At 36.0% G+C, this 27,586-nt stretch overlaps 1 long non-coding RNA gene across 1 annotated transcript in view; it reads right to left on the bottom strand.

Moving 5' to 3' along the window:
• LOC307197210 overlaps positions 1-27,586 on the bottom strand; it is a 633,848-nt gene that overhangs the window by 41,911 nt on the left and 564,351 nt on the right. Inside the window, exon 4 of the long non-coding RNA XR_013831352.1 lies at positions 16,006-16,071. This is a non-coding gene — a long non-coding RNA (uncharacterized lncRNA). The remainder of the gene's footprint in view (positions 1-16,005; positions 16,072-27,586) is intronic.

The raw sequence follows: 27,586 nt of genomic DNA, 5'->3' as shown, positions 1-27,586 counted from the left end.
GACCTGTATGCAGAAAACTATAAGACACCGATGAAGGAAATTAAAGGTGATACAAATAGATGTAGAGATATACCATGTTCTTGGATTGGAAGAATCAACATTGTGAAAAAGACTCTACTACTCAAAGCAATCTACAGATTCAATGCAATCCCTATCAAACTACCACTGGCATTTTTCACAGAACTAGAACAAAAAATTCCACAATTTGTATGGAAACACAAAACACCCCGAATAGCCAAAGCAATCTTGAGAATGAAAAACGGAGCTGGAGAAATCAGGCTCCCTGCCTTCGGACTATACTACAAAGCTACTGTAATCAAGACAGTATGGTACTGGCACAAAAACAGAAAGATCAAACCCAGAGATAAACCCACGCACATATGGTCACCTTATCTTTGATAAAGGAGGTAGGAATGTACAGTGGAGAAAGGACAGCCTCTTCAATAAGTGGTGCTGGGAAAACTGGACAGGTACATGTAAAAGTATGAGATTAGATCACTCCCTAACACCATACACAAAAATAAGCTCAAAATGGAGTAAAGACCTAAATGTAAGGCCAGAAACTATCAAACTCTTAGAGGAAAACATAGGCAGAACACTCTATGACATAAATCACAGCAAGATCCTTTTTGACCCACCTCCTAGAGAAATGGAAATAAAAACACAAATAAACAAATGGGACCTAATGAAACTTCAAATCTTTTGCACAGCAAAGGAAACCATAAAGAAGACCAAAAGACAACCCTCAGAATGGGAGAAAATATTTGCAAATGAAGCAACTGACAAAGGATTAATCTCCAAAATTTATAAGCAGCTCATGAAGCTCAATAACAAAAAAACAAACAACCCAATTCAAAAATGGGCAGAAGACCTAAATAGACATTTCTCCAAAGAAGATATACAGACTGCCAACAAACACATGAAAGAATGCTCAACATCACTAATCATTAGAGACATGCAAATCAAAACTGCAATGAGATATCATCTCACAGCAGTCAGAATGGCCATCATCAAAAAATCTAGAAACAATAAATCCTGGAGAGGGTGTGGAGGAAAGGGAACCCTCTTGCACTGTTGGTGGGAATGTAAATTGATATAGCCACTGTGGAGAACCGTATGGAGGTTGCTTAAAAAACTACAAATAGAACTACCATATGACCCAGCAATCCCACTACTGGGCATATACACTGAGAAAACCATAATTCAAAAAGAGTCATGTACCAAAATGTTCATTGCAGCTCTACTTACAATAGCCTAGAGATGGAAACAACCAAAGTGCCCATCATCGGATGAATGGATAAAGAAGATGTGGCGCATATATACAATGGAATATTACTCAGCCATAAAAAGAAACGAAATTGAGCTATTTGTAATGAGGTGGATAGACCTAGAGTCTGTCATACAGAGTGAAGTCAGTCAGAAAGAGAGAGACAAATACCATATGCTAACACATATATATGGAATTTAAGAAAAAAAAATGTCATGAAGAACCTAGGGGTAAGACAGGAATAAAGACACAGACCTACTAGAGAATGGACTTGAGGATATGGGGAGAGGGAAGGGTAAGCTGTGACAAAGCGAGAGAGAGGCATGGACTTTACCAATCTCTATACACTACCAAACGTAAGGTAGATAGCTAGTGGGAAGGGGCCGCATAGCACAGGGAGATCAGCTCGGTGGTTTGTGACCACCTTGAGGGGTGGGATAGGGAGGGTAGGAGGGAGGGAGACGCAAGAGGGAAGAGATATGGGAACATACGTGTATATATATAACATTCATTTTTTTGCAAAGCAGAAACTAACACAACCATTGTAAAGGAATTATACTCCAATAAAAATGTTAAAAAAAAAAGACTTAGGCTAAAAAGATAATTATTCCTTGAAAAATACAAAAGTTTAAAACCTTATAGAAGACCTTTCATTTCATTAACAGTGACTAAAATTGAGGAAAGTCTTGCCTACCAGAAATTGTTGAAACGATTTCCAGTTTGTCAATTCATAATCTCATCTTGTGCTTATTCATAGAGCTGTTTGCTCAGTTTCGATGATTACATTTTAATTGTTCCCTTATAAATAACTGAAAAAGTAAATATTTATTTTTTTCTTTTTTTAAAATCAATGAATGAGCCTAAATATAGTGACACTATTCGCAAAGAACGTTCAGAGAAGTCTCCTACCGTGTGATTCTGTCTGGGCATTTAAAAGTTAATAACCCTGGGTCAGTCTGGATCTTCTCAAGGTTCATTGCTTTTAGAATTCAATGAGTTCCTTTTCTAAATCTAATTGAGTGACAAATGGGTGAGTGTTCTGTGTATTCTTTCAGCATCTTGTTGGCTCTCTTTATGCAGGATACAATATTTAATGAAAGATCAATATTTCCTGGCCACATTTCCTTTTACTTCTGTCATGTAGGAGTTGGTGGCTAGCAAGTCACTAATATCATCATTACCATGATCTCCATCATCACTCAACCAAAGAATTAAATTATATAATGCATTTAGTACGTAAAGTGGTGCCTGATATATTGTATGTACATGCTATGGTCAGACAATAATCAATATTGATGCAAATATATAATGTAAAGATCACTGAATGGGGAGAGAAAAACATGGTTCCTATGTTTGAACTTACCACTTATAAGCTTTCTTATTGTGATCATGGGCCAGAGTCACCTGGCTTCTTGGATTCCCAATATCATCATCTCTAAAATCAGAAGGGTGAATAATTAGTTGACTACTGATGTTCCTTCCAGTTCTGTTAGTCCATGATTCTATGCATGTTCCATGCTGCTAAAGAATATCTATGGGCATTAAAAACTTTCAGGTATGTGTGTGTCTGATAATCTCTTTTGCGTTTCTATTCTGAACTGTGGATTTATCTCCAGAATGCACAAATGAACATCTGCACAGGTTTTGCATTCAATTTCAGACAGTCCATCTCTCTAGAAAAGACTTTTTGGTCCATCTGCAACCATGGGTCCCCAGGGGAATCCCCTGTTCTCTGTGATTTAAGTGCCCAGAGGTGAAGGACATCGCTGATGGCTGTTTAGAAATCTGCACATGTCTTTTCAAATTAAGTGCCAAGGCAGCTGCTCAGTCCAAGGGAGGTCCTGGCCCCCCTTGCTCTACTTCCTTTTTTCAGAACAGGGACACAAAGTGCTCTATCTTTTTTCTCCTTAATAATGCTCTGATGCATTCCAACACATATCTGTCCACCACTGCATCTCACAGCTGAAGTAGGAGAAATAATCCCTCCAGTTCACCCCTCCTGATGCCCTAGAAGACCTTATCTCTTTCTCTTTCTTTCTTTCTTTCTTTTCTTTCTTTCTTTCTTCCTTCCTTTCTTTCTTTTTCTTCTTTCTCTTTCTTTTCTTTCTTTTTTAGTTTCTTTCTTTCTTTCTTTTTTGTGGTACGCAGGCCTCTCACTGTTGTGGCCTCTCCCATTGCGGAGCACAGGCTCCAGACACGCAGGCTCAGCGGCCATGGCTCACGGGCCCAGCCACTCCACGGCATGTGGGATCTTCCCGGACCGGGGCATGAACCCGTGTCCCCTGTATCGGCAGGAGGACTCTCAACCACTGCGCCACCAGGGAAGCCCTATCTGTTTCTTTATTTTGATGTGATTAATAATAGTTGAGAAAGCAGGAGATGAAAATGACCACAGAGTGAAACTGTAAAGCCTGACTTGCTAACTTCTGGAAGTTGACTTATGTTGCTCCCAAGAAGAGGGTCATTGGAAGTCTTTGGATTCAGCATGTTTCCACTGAGGATGGGGCTCACTAAGCATTCAATATTCACTTCCTTCCCTGACTTTCTCTGAATTATTTACTTACAAAGTACTGAAGGGAAGGTCTTTGATTAGAAGGATTTAGTGTGTGAAAGGGTGTTTTTTAAAAAATTCATAATTACTTTTTTTGGCTATGGATGAAACTTTTTATTATTCACTTTTCAAAATGTTTCTAGGATATATATTCTGGACTCATAACATTAATATCCTTTTTATTACTTGTTTAATTAGTTGCTTATTTACTACTACTAAAACCATTATTAATAATGAGCATTTATTAATGCATACAAAGCTCTAGGGTAAGTATTTTGTGTTCTCTCATTTAATTTTCAAAACACCCCTGTAGGTCATGTACTATTATTATTTCACTTTGTTGTCTTGTAAAAGGAGATAGAGAAAGGTTAGACAACGCCAAAAGATCATAAAGTAGCAAAGGATGAATTGGAAACTGAATCCATCTCTGTGTCCCCAAATGCCCTGCTCTTAATTGCCACAGACAGTCACATGCGACCAAGAGACTGGGGTAGAGCAGGGTAATTGTTTGCATAAACCTGTATTCCATGTGCTCTTTTCTTTCTTTCTTTTATTTTTTTGAGCTGTAAATTGCCTTCATTCAGAAAATAAAGTTTTTAAACTGACATTTTGACTGCCCCCCCACCAGTTTTAGGGTTTTTATGGTAATTTTTTCCTCTCTAAATAAAGTAAAAATCAAATACTTTGTGGGGAAAACAAAACATGGATCATAATGAAATGAGCATTAAAATAACATAGGTCCAATGAAAATAGATGAGTATTACTCAAGGTATCCAGTCTTCATTTGTGTTTATTTTCACCATACCCCCTTTGGTTTATGTTCAAGTTTAGATTTCTTTGTTTTCATGATCAAATTTGAATTAAACATTTTGCTTAGACTGCCCAGTTATTGAGTATAGGGATGTTTGCAGATCAAACAATTATTAGTAGGCTATAGGCTATATGGGAGGAAATCAAAAATGCTCTATAGAGATTCATCTGATGTGATGTTTCTGGTGATTTTTCCACCAGCTTATCTAAGAGTCAGTGTATCCTGTAAATAGAAACAATTTGTTATAAACAAATATATAAACTGAATAGATTCAAAAGAGAAAATATAATAAATCTACATGAAATAAATTGATTCAGCAGACTAATAAGCATATCATCAGAGATGCTTCTAAGAATCCTTAACATTCTTCTTTCCTTTAGAACGCCAGCTTTATTAGAAATTAATATGAAAACATGAGGCGAACACTGCTGCCAACAATAGTAAAGCTGGTATGGCTTTCAGTTAAACATCCATGATTTGCTTCATTAAACATATTTCGTTGTACTCTGAGGTTTTTAAATATGTCTCCAAGAACATCTCATAATTTTTAAAAGATATTATAAGCTAATTTGCTTCATAGAAAGCATAATTTCTACGCATATTAAGAATGATGCTGCATTTTCAGTAACCGTATGTATCGATCAAGAGCTTCCTTAAGACGAGAATCTCCCTGTTCCCAATTCAGCTTCTCATACGCTATGAGGATGATGATTTGAAGTCAGCTTTTGAATTCACTTTAAATGGAAGTCTCTTAACTGCATAAATAGATTAGCAATCCTTGGGTATCTTATAAGAAGAACTAATTATATGAAACGTGGTAATAAAATGTTAAATGTTTAAAAAGTCCTTTAAACGTTAAAAAGGAAAAATCACACGTGTTCTAGGAAGATGAGAGAGAAAACATTCCAGATATCATACTGTAGGTTATATTTGGATACAATCACACCATTCAGATAAGACTTCCTGAGTGAATTTGCATATTTGTGGAGATTCTACCTAAAAATCAGAACATATATTTTTTAAAATTTTATAACAACTTAATTTTTTTGTGTGCATGTATCTTTTTTTAACCTTTTTTATATTGGAGTATAGCCAATTAACAATGTTGTGATAGTTTCAGGTGCACAGCAAAGGGACTCAGACATACTTATGTATGTATCCATTCTCCCCCAAACTCCCCTACCATCCAGGCTGCCACATAACATTGAGCAGAGGTCCCTGTGCTATACAGTAGGTCCTTGTTCATTATCCATTTTAAATATAGCAGTGTGTACATGTCGATCCCCAAATCCCTGACTATCCCTTCCCCCCAACCTTCCCCCCTGGTAACCATAAGTTCCTTCTCTAAGTCTGTGAGCCTGTGTCTGTTTTGTAAATAGGTTCATATGTATCATTTCTTTTTAGATTCCGCATATAAGGGATATCATACAGTATTTCTCTTTCTCTGTCTGACTTCACTCAGTGTGACAATCTAGAATGGATAAAGAAAATGTGGTACATATATGCAATGGAATATTACTCAGAATAAAATAATGCCATTTGCAGCAACATGGATGGACCCAGAGATTGTCATACTGAGTGAAGTACGTCAGAACATATATTTTTAATTACACATTATACTTTCTGATCCATTTTACCTACAGTCGTTAAAACCGTATACATTTATAGGAGGGAGGTGCACAAATGTTAAAGCCCTGTTCAGGAGACGTGTGTGACCCGGTCAGAACTGTTACTAACTTATCCCTTCCTCCTTACTGTGAGCTAGGAGCTTTGAGAACAATTGTGTTGTTTATCTTCTCTTCCTAAATCCACAGGAGGTTTGAGAAAACAAAGCAACTAAAGTCTTTAGAGTCACAAAGGTTTTGAAAATCAAATACAGTCAATTTCAATTGTGATTTAAGCAATTTCAAATGTATCCCCTTCTCCTGCACCTGGTATTGTTTGTTTACCCAACGAATATGATTATCATCTGTCTCATGGTCAGTAACACCAAATTCACTGAGGCCGGAGCCTCAGAGCCATAAGCGAGCAAGTGTGTGAAAAGTAACCAGAGGAAAGAATAAGATTATACGATTTTAGCTCCAGGACCATGGTAAGTAAACAGAATTAGATGCTTTCATTTATCTAGCATCTACGTTTTACACCAAAATATCTCTCTGAGTTTTGTAATACAGTATAAATAAATGAGACATTCTCACACCATTCCAAAGCAAAACAAAGGCAAACAAAGAAACAAAAACCTAAGTCACTCTGAAATGTAGGAAGCATTTTTATACCATTTTTAGGACAAGATGGAGACTATTTTGTGAGTTTAGGCTATTGAATGAGGCTATTCTTATTGAAATGGAGGAATAGTTTTCTAAGAAAATTATTCCTCCATTTCAATAAGAATAATTTTTTATTCCTATTTTTAAATCAATGATTTCTGTTTTTTTTGCATTTAGACAAAGGCAATTGCTGTAAAACAAACTCTTTTTAAAAACAACACAACAGCATTATAATTAGTTATTTCTTTTCACTCAAAAAATTCAGTGAATTTAACTGTTTACAGAACAGTTTATATGTTTAACTTCAGTCATTTAAATATAATTTAAAAAGTGACGTAAGAAAGAACACTGAAATAGTCCTGCTTGGGAAGAAATGAATGGCAATTTTAGCTCTAGCAACAAATCCCCAAGAAATCAGTATTCACACGGTGTTATTTTCTGAGCTATATAATAGTTATTAGATTTTTGTTTTCCTATTGTTTACATGTACAGGTTTCCACATTGCAAATATCTAGGTAATATAATTCATTATTTACCATGGGTTTTTAGAGAGCAATAGATTTTATTCCTAGATGTCCCTAAGGACGATTCTGATATGCTCTGAGCTCATTTGTTAAAAATATGGCAGGGAACTGGCAGGTAAAATCTTAAAATCGTTATGGCAATGCCTGTCCTCCATCTTTCAAAGTCCCTATTTCCCAAATGAAGCAAATACCAAGAGTGACATGAACCATGAACGTGGCTTTCCAATTGCTGGACTTAGTATTTGTGAAGAAGACTGATTTACATTGTTTGAGCAGTCCTTTCTTATTTTCACCATGATAAACTCTTGAAAAGTGGGGTAGGTATTTTGTAGCACCATCCAACCAAGTTTGAGTGAATGGCTTCCTTCAGCATATTTACTGCAGGAAGCAGACACATCCACTTTGCAGAGTGCTTTCAGAACACCTCCTGCTCTGCTCTGTATAAGGATTAGGAAGCCCAGGTTCTAAGTTACGGTGCTGTGTGATTGTGGTCAGAACAGTCTCCATGTGCTTTAGCTTCTCATTAGTAAAAGCAGCGGAAAGGAAGATAGCTCTAAGCCACTAGTTCATTTTGAGACTTTTAACTGGAAGGGTTTGAAAATCAGAAACTTCTTTTTTATCTTATTCACAACTTTGTGTTGACTTGAATAGGATAAAGAAAACCATGAAGGATTGATGTCAAAGAGGTATGCGGTAGGCTTCTCCTTTGCTTTGATGTTGTTGGTTGCTGGTAAGGGAAGCAAAAGCATCTCAGGGTTTGTAACCACCAATGGATCAATATCAGCTGCTTGATTCCTCTCTCACTGTCTCTGTGAGTTGCTGCCCAGATTAGAATCTGATACAAAAATTAGTCATGGTGTGACATTCAGAGGCAAATATAGATGTTAGAAGATATAAATACACTGAGCACTGACAGAGGAATATATACATAACATTGTATTTCCTTTATACATTCAAATTAATTAATTGATAGTAGTTGGAATACATGAAAAAAGAAGGATTTAGGCCTGGGGTGTCAATGTATATCATTTTACAATAAGTCCCTGAATTCAAGATGAACCCTTTATGTAATTATTTACATATTTTGATTTTAGCAATCAAACTGAACAGAAGTCTTGGTAATTTCCAAATCGCATTTTTCAAGTCTAAGCTCTACCTACGACTATTATGTCTAAATCTTAAAGTTGAAGTATGGGGAGGGAGAAGATGCAAGACTATTTTACTTTCAGACAGAATTGAGGATAGAAAGTCCAAGGTGACTCTAAAGGCAGGAGTGAGAGGAAGATGAATGTGTTTGAACACATTCATTGTAAGAGAGGGAAAAAAATGGGAAGGAGAAAAAAGGCAGGAGAGACAAGAGGGTGAGAAGTAATGCATCTTAGTAAATTATCAAAAGTGCTAAAGGCAAAGTAATCTTGAGCCGTGACCTACTCGCAAGAACCTATTATTTAAGTTTTTCCTTCTACTCTAAAGTGAATTTTCCTGCAGGGTCAATTTATTATGTATTTTATCTTCTCAGTTTTTAATCTAGTTATTCTAATTGTGATGATGCTTTATGTCTCTCCCTACCTCTCCAATAAATATTCAGAGATAAAGGTACTACATTCTTAACCAAATGTTGTTCAGTTATTTCCTTGATTAATCTAAGTACAAATTTAGAACATATATTATGGTTGTCAGTTTTACATTATGTAAAAATAAAAATGTGTCAAATTCAGTAGGCACAGCAATAAATGTTTGAGTGATTTGATGAATAAAAAAACATCTGCCTGACGTCAGTAAATATAGAAAAATTAACAGTGTGAATCTTCATATTAACTGTTCACATTTTACTGTGACTTTGTGTAAACGTCTTACTAGAAAATGATGAAACACAGTATCAGCATTTATCACCTGTCCATAATTCATTAGTCTAACTCAGAGTTTGGCAAACAGCCTGTTGGCTAAATCTATCCTACTGTCTGTTTTTATAAAGTTTTATTGGAATACAGCCATGCTTATTCATGGGGTCATTCGCGCTACTACAGCAGAATAAGGTGGCTGAGACCACTTTTATGGCCAGCAAAGCCTAAAAGATTTAGAGACGTACCTCTAAGATGCTATGAGTTTGGTTCCAGACCATGGCAATAAAGTGAATATTGCAATAAAGCGAGTCACACAATTTTTTTGGTTCCAGAGAGCATATAAAAGTTATGTTTATACTATATTGTACTCTATAAAATGTGCAGTGCATTATGTCTAAAAAGACCAATGTTCATACCTTATGTCTAAAAATACTTTTTTTGCTAAAAAAGTGTTAACCATCATCAGAGCCTTCAGTGAATCATAGTAGTGACGTCAAAGATCACTGATCACAGGTCACCATAACAAATATGACAATAAAAAACTTGGACATATTGTAAGAATTACCAAAATGTGACACAGAGACATGAAGTGAGCAAATACTGTTGGAAAAATGGAGCCCATAGACTTTCTTGATGCAAGGGTGCCACGAACCTACAATTTGAAAACATGGAAAATCTGGGAAGCACAATAAAATGAAGCACAATAGGGGCTTCCGTGGTGGTGCAGTGGTTGAGAGTCCGCCTGCCGATGCAGGGGACACGGGTTCGTGCCCCGGTCCGGGAAGATCCCACATGCCACGGTGCAGCTGGGCCCGTGAGCCATGGCCGCTGAGCCTGCGCGTCCGGAGCCTGTGCTCCACAGCTGGAGAGGCCACAACAGTGAGAGGCCCGCGTACCGCAAAAAAAAAAAAGAAGCACAATAAAATAAGGTATGCCTGTACTGTCTGATCGTTTACAGAAAAGGTTTGTTGACCTCTGACAGCTACTATGCACAGGAGGGTTCTCTTTGTCCTGACTGTGGCTCTAACTGATTCAGGCCAGAAAATATGCCAAGGGGTTTGGCAGTGGCATTTTTACCACATAACAGCAACATTATTGATAGCTTACTGTGAGCCGGAATGGTCTAAGCAGTGTACATAAATAATAACACTTAATCCTTGTAATAATGAGATAAATATTATCACTATGGCCATTTTAGAGGTGAGGCAACCAGAGAGATTTTGTGACTCATCGTCAGTGTGTTGAAGCCAGGAATGGACCCTGAGTAATTTGATGCTGAACTTAAAAAAAAAAATAACAGAGAGATTTGAGTAAAAGTTATTTTGGGGACTACCCTGGTGGTGCAGTGGATAAGACTCCACCCTCCCAAGGCAGGAGGCCCGGGTTCGATCCTTGGTCAGGGAACTAGATCCCACATGCATGCCACAACTAAGAGTTCATATGCCACAACTAAGGAGCCTTCCTGCCACAACTAAGACCTGGTGCAACCAAATAAATAAATATTTTTTAAAAAGTTATTGTGTATCCTCATGTTTTTCCTATTTTGCTGTCTTACAACACTTGCAGCTGGGACTAGACAACACAGAAAACACAGTCAAGAGTCTTTTTGAGAAAGGATTATGGGAGGGCGAAGACTAGGCTGCTGTGACAGAGATGACCCAGAGAAAAGTGAAGTTCATTCCCTCACTTCTAACAATCCCAAGGTGAGTGGTGCGGGTGGATCGATGGCTCTTTTCCACACTGCCCTTCAGAGAATCAGAACTACTCCCATCCATGGCTCTGCCATGTTCTAGGGGGCTGATGTGTCTGCATGGCAGAAGCTGAGTGACAGTCATGCCCCTTCTGTCTGCAGATGTTGAAGAGTGTGTAAGAGCACACATCTGCTGTCCCAGAACCCATACCTAGTTGTGGTACATGTGACTTCAGCTCACAGACATTCAGGAGAATTTAGTCATCTGGTATCCTCCTGCCTGCAAAGAAGACTGGAATATTTAGGCTCCAGCTGAGCAGCCATGTGACCAGCCATGACCCTATTTCTGTGGGAGAGAGATGGATTTGGGGTTGACAAATGGCAATTTTCTTAAGAGCAAAAGAGTAAAACTTTTATCTTTTTAAGGTTTTTCAGTGGCATAACTGGTCCATCTGACTTTTGGTTCAGTTGTTCTTGAGCAGGAAAACTTTCATGATAGTTTATGAGGGGGAGAAAAAGCAAATGGACTGTTGAGTTTTAACTGGAAGAGGATCAGAGTGTGGGCCTTTCCTTGGGTCATCTCCAGAGAACATCCTTGGGTTATCCATCCGCTGTTCTACTTTGATTTTCAAAGCTCTATTATTATTACCTTTTTCCATCTCTCTGTGATCTCGATTTTTTTCGAAATACTTAATCTTATTAGACTACAGTAATGTGAAGTATACAAATATGTATTTTTAGCAAGTGTATATCAATATATTTATAGTCTTCATATCTAACTTGTTTACTAATTATATTAAGTGATATTTATAGTTTATATTTCTTATGTGTCAGGAAGTTTTAAGATACTGATGGTGACTTTTCTTCTTATTTTCAATCTAATTCTTATTGTTCTACTGTATTTTAATTCTTACTGTGTATTAGCAAAACAGATTATTAGAACTGAGTATTTGGGAGCTGGAAAAGTGTGAAAAAGCTTCATAGAGATCAAAACAGAAATGAGTTGAGTCTTGAAGGGAAAATAAAACTAACGACTAAATATATGTGCAATATACACACATATGCACACATTTTCTAAGGGAAATTAAAAAGCTCTATAGTAATGAATACTACAGAGTACCAGTGACTTTGTATCTGAATTTCATTTTCCTCTGATTAAAGTGACATTTTCCTTTGCCTAAGTAAGCTTAACCTGAAACTGTCTACATGAAATCATATAACTATAGATCTCTCCTCCAAAACAGTGGAAGCTGCTTGATTATCTTGCTTTTCCAGGCATTGCACCTCTCCCATTTACCTCTGCAGGCTCTTGGAGAAGTCAATGAAAATAAATGTGTGAGTTGATACTTTCTTTTCTTCCTTTGATGTATACAGTGAGATACTCACAATGTAGCAACCCTTATACTTTTAAAAGAGAATCCTGGTGGGAAAAAAACCCTGAGGTATGCATCCCTGTAAAGCAAACTGTGCTTTCTTTGTTTTCTTTTTTAACATCTTTATTGGGGTATAATTGCTTTACAATGGTGTGTTAGTTTCTGCTTTATAACAAAGTGAATCAGCTATACATACGTTCCCAAATCTCTTCCCTCTTGCGTCTCCTGTTTTCTAACTGTTGAGAGGCATTTGAAAATATGTGGAGTGCTTTAGATTTCTCTGCCTGGTAATTATTTCCCGGGTCAGGGTCAGATATGACAAAGTCCTGCAACAGAGAAAGAGGCTCGCAGGTGCACATCAAAAGACTGGCTTGCCCAGGATGCCGGAAGCACTGGTGTGGACGCTTGAGTAGAGTTAAGCTCTCCGGCCCAGGATGCCTCATTGGTCGGGTGGGAAAGAGCCGGGTATGGAAGTCAAGGAACTACCTTAAGGATTCAGTGAAATGATCCATGCAGAGTGCTTCGTGTTTGGCTCAGAATAAGCAGTGCATACTCTTAACCCTTGGAGTAAATTTCTAACATATTTTTGTAAAGCAGCAACGATCATACTTACTTCACAGGTTCCTTCTAAGGCTTTAAAGATTATTATTGCTATAAAGTATCTCACCCTTGGTAGGTTGCAGATATTCTTATTCTCACCAGTCTCCACAGTTTTAATATTTTAGTTCTATATTTTTTAAAGTGCCTTCGATTTCTGAAAACAAAGTACACGTTTATGGTTTTGCATTTCTGACTTCTGGTTAATACTACCTTAGTGTGTTCTCCTCATCACCTGCTGGAATTTCTTCAACCCATCAGAATCTTCTTTGTAGTTCTCCTCCTGCCACCTAGTAATGCTCAGTCCCTATATTCTGGGTTGGGAGCTGTGATATTACTTACTAAATCATCCTCTCTGTTCCCCAGTTATTCTCCTAAAAAATATCCTTTGGAGTTTTGTTTTTTTTTTTCCCCTTTTAATCTGTCCTCTTACCTTCTCTCTTTAGATAACATGTCATATGTCTTGGGAAAGTTTCCTTTTATTGACTCAAAATTTGTGATTTTACTTTTTTAAAGATTTTATATTTCACCCTCTCTCAAAAATCCATTTTAACTCAGATTTCTAACTCCCAAATTCACAATTGCTTAATTTTCAAAGGCTTTCTTGTGACATCTTAATAGAAAGAAGATAAGATGGAAGAGGTAACATTCAAAATGTATTATTTGGATTCTCAAGATTAGACCCATTATTCTAGAATTTCCTGAAATATGCCTAGAAGTTCTTTGGAGAACCCATTCCTTTATGATTTTGTGAAACAGTTTTCATTGCTTTTTGGTATCTGTTGATCTAGAAATTACTCAAATATAGTGTGGACTTTTATATTTATGATAATATACAATTCAACTGAATATCTGAATAAATACATCACACATACTCAGAATTTTAAAAATTTACTATGCCTCAATGGCAATTACAGCCAAGGTCCTTCCTCAAGTACAACTGACTGTGATATTTTTCAAGAAAATAATTTTGCAGTTTTACATACAATGATGTATAGTATCTTTATGCAGTACTGGTTTTAAGTGTGATTATTTAAACTATTTTTAATATCATTACTTTCTAAGTATTCCAAGTGTTTTACTACATATACCAAAATATTTGAATTATTTTTTGATATTTAAGTATTTTTCTTTCTCATTCTGCTTGATTAAATATTCTTACATTCCAACTAATGCCAAAACTTAGCCCAGTTTTTCTTCCCTTTATCTTAACTACTTTTCTGTAAATGGGAATAATAATAATATAAACCTCAAATGTTGAATTCAGTATTAAAACTAATGCATATAAGTTGCATAGCATAGTGACTTGTATAAACCAGGCAATCTGTAACGATTTTGATGTAGAAAGTATAATCAATTCTATCAGTTTTATTCATGAGGGTTACAGAGTCATGACCCAAGCTCCTCCCAAAGGCCTCACTTCCTAAATACCATCATGTGGGGCATTAGGATTTCAACATATGAGTTTGGGGAGGATGCAAACACTCAGACCATAGCCGATTCCTTACTCTGTTGTTGGAAATATAAAGTCTTAAGTTGCACTAATCTACTAAAAAACACCTAAATCGATGATTTTCTAAATTTTTACACTTTATAGGTTTTGAAATCTGCTTCCTTCACATTTGTAGTTTCATCATTTTTAAAGTGTACAGTTAGTATCTGAACTCTTTATTTTGCTTTATATTTTTTTCTTAGAAAATAGCAGAGAACCATCTGAATGAAACATAAAATTAATAATAAACTGTTCCAAAAATTCAAATGGAGAAAAATGTCAGCTACGTAGGCCTCAAGAATAGTCGGAACTTTAAAAAATATCTATTTATTCTTTTTGGTCAGGGGAAGCAGTAATGGTAACAGAACATCTATATGGTTAATGATAAAACACATAAATAGAAACTAGAATCACCTTGTAGTATTCAAATCCCTGCTATACCCACCACTTATATTGTTTTTGGCTTTTGTTTCTTCAACTATAAAATAGTGGCTACAATATTATTTCCCTCATAAATTCTTGTGCAAATTAAATAAATTAATATAAACAAGGTGCTTAAAATAGTATCTAGCACATAATAAGCACTCAGCAACGTTACATATTATCCATGATATTGAAAATAAAATATAATATAAAATTTGATAATGATATTTGGACATTTTTTGAAAAATGAAAATCAACCATTATCTGCCATCAATGTTTAAAGGGACAGAAATAAAATAATGATATTATTGGAATTATTTTGCTTTTCTAACACTTAACAGTGATTTTCTGTCTTTCATTCCTTGCTTGGACAAGAAAATCAGTTAATTTTTCAGCTTAGCCGTTTCCTTCTCTCCTTAAATAAATATATTCGATGAAATTAAGTTATGAAAAAGGAAGTAAAATTCCAACTGAGACTGGTATTGAACTTAATTCTCTAAACAAACAAACAAAAAAAAACAAAGAAATACATAAGGGTAATAACTTTCTAAGTAAATACTGAAACTTTCTGCTCTGGTTAAAATATAATTATATTCAGGAAGTAAAAATTATACTGCCTTTCAATACACAGTATTTTTTCTTTAAACATCTTTATTGGAGTATAATTGCTTTAAAATGGTGTGTTAGTTTCTGCTCTCTAACACAGTGAATCAGCAATACATATACATATATCCCCATATCTCCTCCCTCTTGTGTCTCCCTCTCACTCTCCCTATCCCACCCCTCTAAGTGGTCACAAAGCATGAAGCCGATCTCTCTGTGCTATGTGGCTGCTTCCCACTAGCTATCGATTTTACATTTCAATACAGTATTTTGATAGTATTATTTTATCTCCAAAACACGTAAGTGCACTGTACAACTCTCCAGAACGAAAAAGAGAAATACATACTGAGAGCAGAAATATTGGTATAAAAGTTCAAACTGGTAGACCATTTATTCAGTACTGAAAGCAAGTGAGTTGTAATAGCCTCCAGTCTTGGCAGTGTGAGCACTAAAGGAAAACGCAGCGGAACCAGAGGAAATGAGGTCATGCAAGAGGGCAAAGGACAAAGATTAACAGTCACCGTTGCTGGGTAACAACAGGAGGGATTTGCAAAGACACTTACAGTTCCATCAGTCTGGTCTTGTTTTCTTTCATCATGTACTCATTCTGGATAAACACAGTGCTCATTCTGAGAGAACATGAAAAACAAAAGAATACAAATGAATATATTGTGTCCATTATATAAAACATTTTATAATTCACCAAAGCGACAGTTGTTCCTTCTTTGTGAAAGTACTGAAAATATACTAAACTATTAATAAAAATCATTTTTCTTTAGCTTAAGTTCTGTTTTTTATCTAGAATATACAGAATCAAGAGTGAAAGATTTAACATGATAAACCATGTCATTTGAATGCAACCCCAGTTTATTACTGCACACTATGAAAAATAACAAAGCTTAATGCTAAAATATAGATACTCCAGTGAAATAAAAGAAAAATGCATTTTATATGTATGAAAAACAATATTTACCTAATAAAATCCTGGAATGGAATAGGTGCAAAAACAGTAAAATAGGCACTGAAGAGAATGAGTTTTGAATACAGAAAGTATACTGAATATAGAAATATTCAGCATATATATAGATTTTCTTGAACGATTAGCATATAAAGCTGTATGCTTATATGTATGTGAACTGTATCGCTGATTTACAGTTTTTGATAATGACCAGGAAAAAAAATCACATTTCCCCACATTTCCTAAATTCTTCTCACGTCTTTCTACTCCATCGTTTACACGTTTTAGATAATACAAGCCACATGGCATTGTTTTTAAATGAGAGAAATAAAAAGGGAATAGTAAAAACTTAATCTCACGAAGTATCTCTAAAACACACTTTAGCAGTTTTCTGACAATGTGAAGAGAATTTCTGCCTCATACGAAGCGTGTATCACGATTACCCACTAATTTAATGCTAAACTAATTTAGTAGCTATGTTTTCAGATCAGAGCAACTTTGCACAGTATCATGTAGGTATTACATTTTCCTTCTAAGCGTCACTCAATGAGTTCTTTCAATAATGAAATATTATTTTAAAGGTAAACAATGGGTACAAATATCATTTGTAAAAACAAATAAGGCAATTAAAAATAATGGTTCCTAACAGACTGAAGTATTAGTAGAGTGCAGTTGGTCACAAGAGAAGAGGGAAGAAGCTGTTGGTGCTCAAAGGAAGGTAAATGTGAGCAACAGTGAGCTAGTACAGGAAGGAGTGCAAGTAAAGTCTTGCCATGTGTCCTCGTCTGAGCACAGAGGGATGTGAACTTTGGTCTCTCCTGGGCACTAGAGGCTCAGAGAGTGGATGGCTGTGAATTTTCATCTGAAGCCAGACACGAAGCCACAGAACGATGACAAAAGAAAGTCAAAGTGACTATTGCCTCAAATTCATTGTGCTTGCAATTACGCAACTCTTGAAAACATGAGACTGCTTGATATTTTTTAAAACTCTGTATTTTACAATGCTTTTCCCCCCCAATTTTTATCATGGCTATTTTAAACACACAGAAAAATAGAATGATAAAATGAATGCCCCTGTTAACTCTATTTGATAATTGTTAACATTTTACCATATTTGCTTCATCCTTTCTGACTCGATTTCATCTAGAATCAGAACAGCCTTATTTGTCAGTTTTTCCTTCTCTGTGTATTTAATAAATGGTAATTGCTCACTTATCACACAATTATTGACTAATATCTTTATCATGCAAGTTTTATGATTCAAGGAGCTGTAAGTAAAAAGCTTCAGGATTTTTAGAGAGATTTTCCAACAAAAGTGTTAGTATAACATAATTGCAATCTCCATCTAAAGTAGTATTGGCCTCTCTTTGAATGTTTTATGAACTGGAGCTTTTTATTTTCTTCTCTGAAAATGTTCATTCATAGAAACAATTAAGCATGCCTTCCATGATCGGATCTTTCATGGATTGCTATATCTCAACACACTATCATTTGCTCATTTATCTCAACTGTATGCCCTTAGCTAGGCCTGTTAGACTCCTTTAATTTTTTCACAAGCTTTTCATCTTTCTTAGAAAGATATTATTCAAATAGTCTCCTATCAATAGACATTTGTGTTGTTTTCATTATTTTTCTATTACAGATAGGGCTACAATTATTAATCTTGTTCATATGTAATTTTATTCTCATGAAGGTATATCCTTGGAATTGATTTCCAGAAATGCACTGACTGGGTCCAAAGCTAAATGTACTATAATTTGTAAGATATTGACAAAATTCCCTCCCTGAAGTTGTACCGTTTGCCTGTTTCCTCAACACTTGCCAACAGAAAGAGAAATGTTATCTAAAATTAATGCTAGTTTTAATTTGCATTTTTAATTTGCATTTACCTTTTCATGAGGGGAGGGTGGCAAGAGCCTTGGTCCAAAGACGTCAATAATACCATGGTACTGGGAGGTGAAATGACTACTCACAAATTCTCTACACAATAGACCAACAATAGAATGCTCTCCAAGAGCATCCTCTGGCATCAGAAGAGCTGTGTGTTTTACTATCACTATATTTAGAATTTATACTTATTGTTTATTAAGTGATTTGTGAATTTTGTTAGATGTTATTTAATATTATATAAATAAGATAGATTTTCAAATCATTTAGCAGCTTTTTCGTTAAGGTGGTTTTGAGTTGACAGCCATATAACAGGTACTCTTCAGTATTCCCTCATGGATCTTTTCATTTTCGGAGTGATTCACCAAATAAAGTTTTATATAACCTCACCTTCCATCTGAAAGCACTGTTAGCCCATCTTTGAATGCTTTATTGCCAAAGACTTCTTGCTTCTCATCCTAAAGTTTCTCATGCATGAAAAAATCAAGCATGTTCTTTATGCTCAAGTCACTCATCTTTCACATATTTCAATTCACTATCATTTGTCCCAATTTTTATTTATAATATAAGCACTTTTCTAAGCTGTGAGACTCACATTTTCTTCACAAGTTTTTTCTCTTTCACAGATGATATTTTCACTGCATATTGTGGGAAAATGATGGTGATTATGCATAATATTTTAAAGAATGCAATCCAATTCAGAGTACAGCCGATTATCTATTTGGATGATGAATTTTTAGGAAAACTGGTGTTGTCATTATAACAAATAATAACTTCATGTAAATTCAACTAGCAAAGGATATCTTTATTATCTCAATAATATCGACTAAAATTTCATTATTTTAAATTAAGTTTTTAACATCTTATTTGATTTTAAAATTGTCTAGAATATATTCGCTGCATGACAAATTACCCCACAACTTAGCAGCTTAAAAATTCGTTTTATTTTACTCATGCTTTTGTGTACTAGGTATTTGAAGGTTCTAGCTGAGCACACTTCAGGTGTCTCATATAGCTGTAATCAGATGTCATCTCGGACAGCAGTGATCTGAAGGTTTGGCTCAGCTAGATATTCCAGAATGGGTCATTGCAATGCTGGCAATCGATGCTGGCTGTCTGCTGGAAGCTCAGCTGGGCTGTTGACTGGATCACCTGCACATGGCTTATTAACCATGGCAGTAGGGGGAGATACTGTTTCAACCATCTTTGGAAAGGACCATCTGCCACGTTAAGCTCCTATCGGTATATATATATATATATATATATATATATATATATATACACACATATCTTGATTTACACCTTCCTTAGGGCTGAGGAACATGGGTACACTGCTTTGCTGTATCTCCTGACTGCTGCAGTGATTAGTCAGTTCATTTCTAACTTGATCATGATTTTTTTCCCATGTAACTGATGACTTGAACTACTGTTGTATCTTTCTATCCCTTCCTGAAGTTTGAACCTAACAGGCAAATACATGTAACTGTCAACATAAATGCAAATGATTAGTTTTCCTATAAAATAATGGCATAGTTATCAATATTGCAAAGCACAGAAAGGATTTATACTTCATTCAGATGAGTCATTGCATCTAGAGGAGTTTTGGGATAAGAGTGGATGGGGCAAAATGTTATCCAGTCTCTTCTGTAATGTATATTGTTTTTGGAAATTCTGGGTTATGAGAACACATTTTAGTTTAGCTATTCTCTCTCTTTGTATGTACTTTCAAAAAATTTCAATATAACATGGAACGTTTACAGTTATAATAGTAATAACTGTGTATAATATTTTTTTCTTTAACACATACAATTTCACTTTTTAAATACAAGGTATAATTTAAATTATATATTACCTTATTTTCATTTTGCTTGCTTTTTAAATAAATATGTATTTTGTTTTAAATTACTATTTCCATGTATTAGAAATATAATTACCAAATATTTCAATAAAATAATTGGTATTATATTTTAAATTTAATCCTGTAAAGATATTATACATATATTTTGCAGACGATTTCTATCAAAATAACTGCAAGTAGAATGATATTATTTTTCCACTTTTATCATTTCAACCTTAGCAGTCATGGCTCCTTGAGTTTGAGTACATTTCTTCCCTCTAATCTGCAAAACTTCCAGAATCGGAAGAGAGTCAGACTAATGACAATAATGAGACTCATGTCTGGAAAGCACTGATAATGCTGCATGTGCATTAATGACATCCATGTAACTGAACACGGTGAGACTTAAATGGATCTTGGAACCATAAAACTGTAGCAAGCAATTTCCCATTTTTCTGCCGTGTGGAATGGTGTTTCTTAGCAGTGTTTACCTCCTATGAGCTTCTGAATTCAATATGCATGGAAAAGCAGATATTTAATAGGGTCACTTTATTAGTTTAAGAGCTAAAATGTTATCCTAACTGAATACTGATTTGTTCTCAAATATATAAATATAAATAACTTCCTCTAGAGGGGTCATTTTGATCAATATTGAGTCTGACATGGGCTCTTTTCATAGAGGTAATGGAATAATGGTGAAAGGTGCTATAAGCCCAGAATTTTAACTGAGTTAATGGTAGCTAGTTCTCCAGAACCCAGAGGAAAATAGAAAATGACCTAGAAAGGCAGGGCAAAGTAAAGTTTAATTCCACAAATGGTAGTAATTTAGTAAATAGTTTGTAGCATTATTTAGGATGTGTCCAAATACATTTTAGCCTTTAAACATGAATGTCCAACAGATTTTTTACATTCTTTGTATACCTTTCCAAATGAGTTATTTTGGTAATACCATCTCCTCATCTATAACCCACTGCATACTTTAGACGAAGTATTAAGAGTAATTCTTAATTAGAGAAAAGGGCTGGTGTTGACACTGCACTGTCCAGGTCCTCCATCATCTAATAATAACAGTGGACATTTATAGAGTGCTTATTAGGTGCCATATTTGATCCACAGTTCAACGCATTTTATATGCATTCTTATCCACCCACATTTTAAAACAGATTAGGCAACTGTAATATTTGGCAAGGTACACAGCTGCGATTTTTGCCATGCAAATTCAAACTGAAATCCAAGTCTGAACTATTGCTTCACACTACCCCTCTAGTTTCTTTATTAATTCCCAAGTCCCAGAATTATATTTCCCACAACTAGACAATTAACCGTCTGCCCTTCTCTTTCTACTTGAATTTCTGAAGAGTCTACCCCTGCCATTATCTTCAAATTTCACCCAAAGTCTTTGGACCCCTTATCTTCAGTTCTAGTGCAGGTCTTTCACCCTTGGTCTGCTCTTATAGTCATGCATCCAAATCGTACCATCACTTGGCTAACTGGCCATTGTCTCAAAGTGAACACACTTCAGATCAAATACATTTTCTAATTTCTGCAGTACTATGTTTTCTATTCATTAACATTTTTTAATCAACACCACACAGTTTCAAACATCTCTGTATTATTTCTAAATAGCTTAAGGTGGAAAGAGACTTGGAGAATAATCCTGGGTTTAATGCATGACTCTAGCCATGATTGGGTTTATCATATCTACCAGGCAAAGTTCATGCTCTCATGGAGCTTAGTATACTATAATTGGAGAAATAGATTTGAAACATGTATATATACCAATATCTGTAATATTAAAACATAATACTTGCTATATATGAAAATTTCACAATTCTGTTATATAGCACAAGCGGACTTTAAAATGAAAATAGTGCAACAAGGGAAGATATTAAGAGGATTTAATATTTAGTATGGGGAGGTATCATATAACATATCTCAAGGCAGTAACATCTAAACTGCGACTTGAGTGATGACTACAAATTCAGTGAATTCAGTAGGTGGTCAGTGTGTGTTTGTGTGTGTGTGTCTTTAGTTGGATAAGTTGAAAAGAGAGCTGAAGAATGACTTCCTGGTATTTTCCTTGCCCAATTCATTTCATGAATGGTGGTGCCTTTCACTCAGCACTGGAGAGGATACAATTTTAGAGTAAAATTGTGATATGAGGCAACAATAATTTTTTCCTAAAATGATATTTTTTTCATATATATTCTACTGTTAAAATTCTTCTCCAGGCTATCATCTTGTGTCTAGATGACTTAACATAGCCAACTCACTTTTAATTTTAAGTTTTCCTCATCTGCCACTTCCATATCCCTAAACATACAATTTGACATGATTTGACCTACAGAACCTATACAGATTTCTATTATTTTAGGGAAAGAATATATATTTTCTTTCAGTGTCCTTGAACAATTAATCTTGAATGAACTGTGTCCTCAGGATCTTAGATCTTCTCTAAGCCACATGGCTGAAATAACACTGATATTTTTACTTCTTAATATATACTAAACTTATCCCTTTGCACCAGGAACTGACCCAGGCTTTTAATGTTGTGGAACGGCTCTCTTTCTTCTGTTCACTTGCCTCTTCTTTCCTTAGGGAAGACATATTCATCCCTCAGGTTTCAGGTTATATATCTTTGAGGCATTTTGATTCATTCTGCCCAATCTCAATTATACTCCCTTATCATACCTTGAGTTTTCTTTGATAGCAATCATTACTATAGTTTATAATTATGCATTTATTTGTATATTTATGTTTAAAGTCTATTTTCTCCAACTAGAATATAACTGAGCACCATGAGAAAAGAATCTAACTGTTGTGTTACCAGTGTCCAGCACATACCAGGGACTCAATAATAGTGGAAGAAGCTTGAGATAGGCATATTTTATGTTCCCTTCATGCATAACATGTGCTTCTTCATATTTCTGTGGGTTTGATTATATGAATTTTTTTGTCAGAAATATCCTCTCATCCTTTTGCCCATTCTCCTATCCATGCTTTAAAATTCAAACCAAGATTAGAGGCTTCATAATATCTAACACAGATGTCTCAAGCATAGTTTCTTTCTACCAATTTCTATGGCGCTTGCAGTCCCTGTCATATAATTAAATAATTATCCATATGTTGTCCTCCAATTGTTTCCTTGCCAAAACTATGAACACGTGGTTGATGTCCTATGTATTCTACATACTTTTGCACGTCTCTCAATACCTGCAGAACTACTTTGGATAAATGGTGCTTTATAATAATCTTTATTTTAATTAAAAAATAAATTACTTTACTTGCCTTGATGTTTAAGTTATGAATAAGAACTGAGCAAGCCCAATGATTGTATCAATTCAACACTCTATGAGAAAATTTACATACTCAACAGAGTGAGGGGAGTGTAATGAGGGACAAATTACAAATGAAATCAACCAGGGTGATGAAATATACCCACGACCAGCCTGAGGGGTAAGGAGAAGAAACAGTTGCCAACATCTGGAGTGAGAGCTTTAGCTCTTGCTTCAGCAGTGGGAGAGGGCCCCCTCACGGGAGCTATCATCTCCAGGAGAGTAATGGAGCCATTGTCAACCCTTAGCCCAGCAAGCAATACACCAACAGAGTGAAGATACCATTCTCACTCCACTTTCCCCCCAGTTTCCAGATAGTCTTTCTCATTGGCTGAACTCAACTGAGTAAAATGTCCATCATGGTCAACCACCCAGGGAATGGAGCAAAGTGGAGATGATCTGAAGGCACAGGGAAGATATCCAGGACATGGACAGCTAAGTTTGGTACCAGTCTACTTGCTATAACACAGAGCCCCCAATATACATTGTCTCAAGCAAGACAGGACTTTGTTTCTCTCCTGTATAACTCTCCGAAAATAAATGGGACAGCACTGGTAGTGCCCCTCTACCTTTCTAATCACAAAACTTCTACCTCTGGGTCCAAAGTGGTTGCTCCAGGTCCTGCCACCACTCTTTATCCCAAGCAGTGGGAATGAGAAAAGGGCAAGGAAGCACATCGCCTTGAAGAGCTTGATGTGAAGGAGGCACCTATCACTTCTTACATTCCATTGCCCCATACAAAGTCATCTGCTGCAAGTACAGCCCAGCTAAATCCTGGGGATTTTACTATTTACAGAAGAAGAAAACACTAATGCTGGTGGGAAACTATCTGGGGTGATCCAGGCAGAAGAAATGCCGTGTACAAAGGCACTAAGACAGAAAGAAGCTTGTTGGAACACATTTATGTGTGAAGAGAATAACGATTCACAGCATCTGTAAACAGGCACACACACAATCCTTTACTGAAGTTTACACATCCTATCGTATATTGTGCACAATAATCTTCCTAAAGTGCCTTGTTTTGAACAATTTTGGTACATGGCTGATAAAATGTGTGTGCTAAACATATATATTGAGTTTATTGCTGCAATCAAATAAAACCCAGAGCAAATTTAATGGATATTTTTCTAATGACATGCATAATTGTCTTGTGCTACATGCTAATAATGTAGATATAAGTGAAATGCCATTTCCAAATAATACTAATTACAGTCATTTAGGTGGAAAATCGAATCACATATTAAATTCTCTGATGTCTCTAATAGCCATTTTCACTAAGAGTCTTTAATTCTCCTCAACATCCTTGTGAGGCAAAGCAGACACTGACACCAACAGTGGGATTTTACTTTTGAGAGGTAGGTTTATTTAACATTTTACTGGGTTTCTGCATGTTCATTTCATATGAGTGTTCTCCAGAACCTGTCATATGTCTAAAGGATCATTATATCGTCCTGCCCTCTTATCAGAGTGAAGGGTAAATTTATAGTGGAGAAAGGGTGCAGATTTAGAAAGAGGCAATAAATGGGCAGAACTTCAGTCCTCAAATCCTGCTCTCTTACATTTCACCCTCCTTCATTCTTCATACTTAGCGGATGTCTGCCTCAGGCACAGGATAATCGCAGGACCCTTTCTTAAAACTGTCTGCACTGCTTGTGATTGGCTTGAAATGTCAAATGATTGACTAAATCACTCCCTAATTAGACATAAACTCCACACTATGCAAATTTCTCAAAGTTAATAAATTATAAAATAGCTTCATTTACTATGTAATTGACAAAACCAGATGCCTCTTGCCAAGGGAAGAGCACTAGGAAGCAGTAAATCACTGTGCTTGAAGGGAGGGGGATTTTGCCTTTGAGGAATAAAGGGCACAAGAGGAGACCTAAATAAAAATCATCTATTTTATAATGAGTTCCTAAACTCATTATTTTTTTAAAAAAGGTTCTGTCTGTCCTTATATGGATACAGGTGCCTGGTTGTGCACACACAAAATCTTTTTTTCTTTTTTTTTTTTTTTTTTTGCGGTACGCGGGCCTCTCACTGTTGTGGCCTCTCCCGTTGCGGAGCAGAGGCTCCGGACACGCAGGCTCAGCGGCCATGGCTCACGGGCCCAGCCGCTCCGCGGCATGTGGGATTCTCCCGGACCGGGGCACGAACCCGTATCCCCTGCATCGGCAGGCGGACCCTCAACCACTGCGCCACCAGGGAAGCCCCAAAATCATTTTAAAAATATTTCTTGGCCATATAAAATGTTAAATACTGTGTTTGAAATATTCTTTTCCAAATCTTTGAAATTCTGATTATATTCTGTCAAGTTGATTTAATTAACAAGTAAGTGCCAGGCACTATGCATTTATGTGTTTTATCACGTATCTCCTGTATGTGGTCACTGATTTTGCTCATGACTGCAATTGCTATATTTCAGTTTTCTAGGTAATCATAACTGGTTATTCTACGTTAGTATTTATGTAAACATGTTAGGAAAATATGGTTGACTGCTGAGCCACATTGTATACTGTGTTTGCATTTGCCATCTTGAACAACTTTTGTATTGTCCCTGGGAATAATAACTACCTCATTTTTCTTTTCATTTCCTGTGTTGCTTTCAGTATTTCATTCACCCAAACACCTGACAGAGTTACAAGAATCTAATTTGAGAAAATCAAATTCTCCATCACTTCTGGTTTTGAAATCACTTTCTTCCTCGTGCTTTGCTCTAGACTTATTGCACCTTCTGTCATCCTGGAGTTTCCTCTATCAAAGAGGGATGCCTTTTGTAGGTGGTATCCCTTTTGTCCTGAATCTTGTCTTTCTTTTTCTGAGATAACAATCTTTTGAATAAAAACATCCTCTTCTGTTAGGATGAGAAAGGCTACGTGTGAAGTAATTATTTTTAAAATTTATATTTGAAGCTGCCATTAGTCTACCCTTCCTCCAACAAATGAAAACATACTTCATTTCATAAATGGGCTGGAGATTTTACAGTGTTAAGGATAATTTCCTGATATGCCCAACTGTTCCCCAAGCTTCAAAAAAACATGTCAATATGTTCTATGGGATGTAAACACCTGTATAACTTATTAAGACTAGAAGTTCCAACTCTATGACATAAATCACAGCAAGATCCTTTTTGACCCATCTCCTAGAGGAATGGAAATAAAAACAAACATAAACAAATGGGACCTAATGAAACTTCAAAGCTTTTGCACAGCAAAGGAAACCATAAACAAGACCAAAAGACAACGCTCAGAATGGGAGAAAATATTTGCAAATGAAGCAACTGACAAAGGATTAATTTCCCAAATTTACAAGCAGCTCATGCAGCTCAATAACAAAAAAACAAACAACCCAATCCAAAAATGGGCAGAAGACCTAAATAGACATTTCTCCAAAGAAGATATACAGACTGCCAACAAACACATGAAGGAATGCTCAACATCATTAATCTTTAGAGAAATGCAAATCAAAACTACAATGAGATATCATCTCACACCAGTCAGAATGGCCATCACCAAAAAATCTAGAAACAATAAATGCTGGGGAGGGTGTGGAGAAAAGGGAACACTCTTGCACTGCTGGTGGGAATGTGAATTGGTACAGCCACTGTGGAGAACAGTATGGAGGTTCCTTAAAAAACTACAAATAGAACTACCATATGACCCAGCAATCCCACTACTGGGCATATACCCTGAGAAAAACATAATTCAAAAAGAGTCATGTACCAAAATGTTCACTGCAGCTCTATTTACAATAGCCAGGAGATGGAAACAACCTAAGTGCCCATCATCAGATGAATGGATAAAGAAGATGTGGCACATATATACAATGGAATATTACTCAGCCATAAAAAGAAACGAAATTGAGCTATTTGTAATGAGGTGGATAGACCTAGAGTCTGTCATACACAGTGAAGTAAGTCAGAAAGAAAAAGACAAATACAGTATGCTAACACATATATATGGAATTTAAGAAAAAAAAAATGTCATGAAGAACCTAGGGGTAAGGCAGGAATAAAGACGCAGACCTCCTAGAGAACGGACTTGAGGTTATGGGGAGGGGGAAGGGTGAGCTGTGACGGGGCGAGAGAGAGTCATGGACATATACACACTAACAAACGTAGTAAGGTA

Source organism: Stenella coeruleoalba (genome assembly GCF_951394435.1).
Source record: "Stenella coeruleoalba genome assembly, chromosome: 14".
Taxonomy (NCBI): domain Eukaryota; kingdom Metazoa; phylum Chordata; class Mammalia; order Artiodactyla; family Delphinidae; genus Stenella; species Stenella coeruleoalba.
The sequence above is the reverse complement of the archived record's forward strand: the minus strand, read 5'-3'. Positions and strand labels throughout refer to the sequence as shown.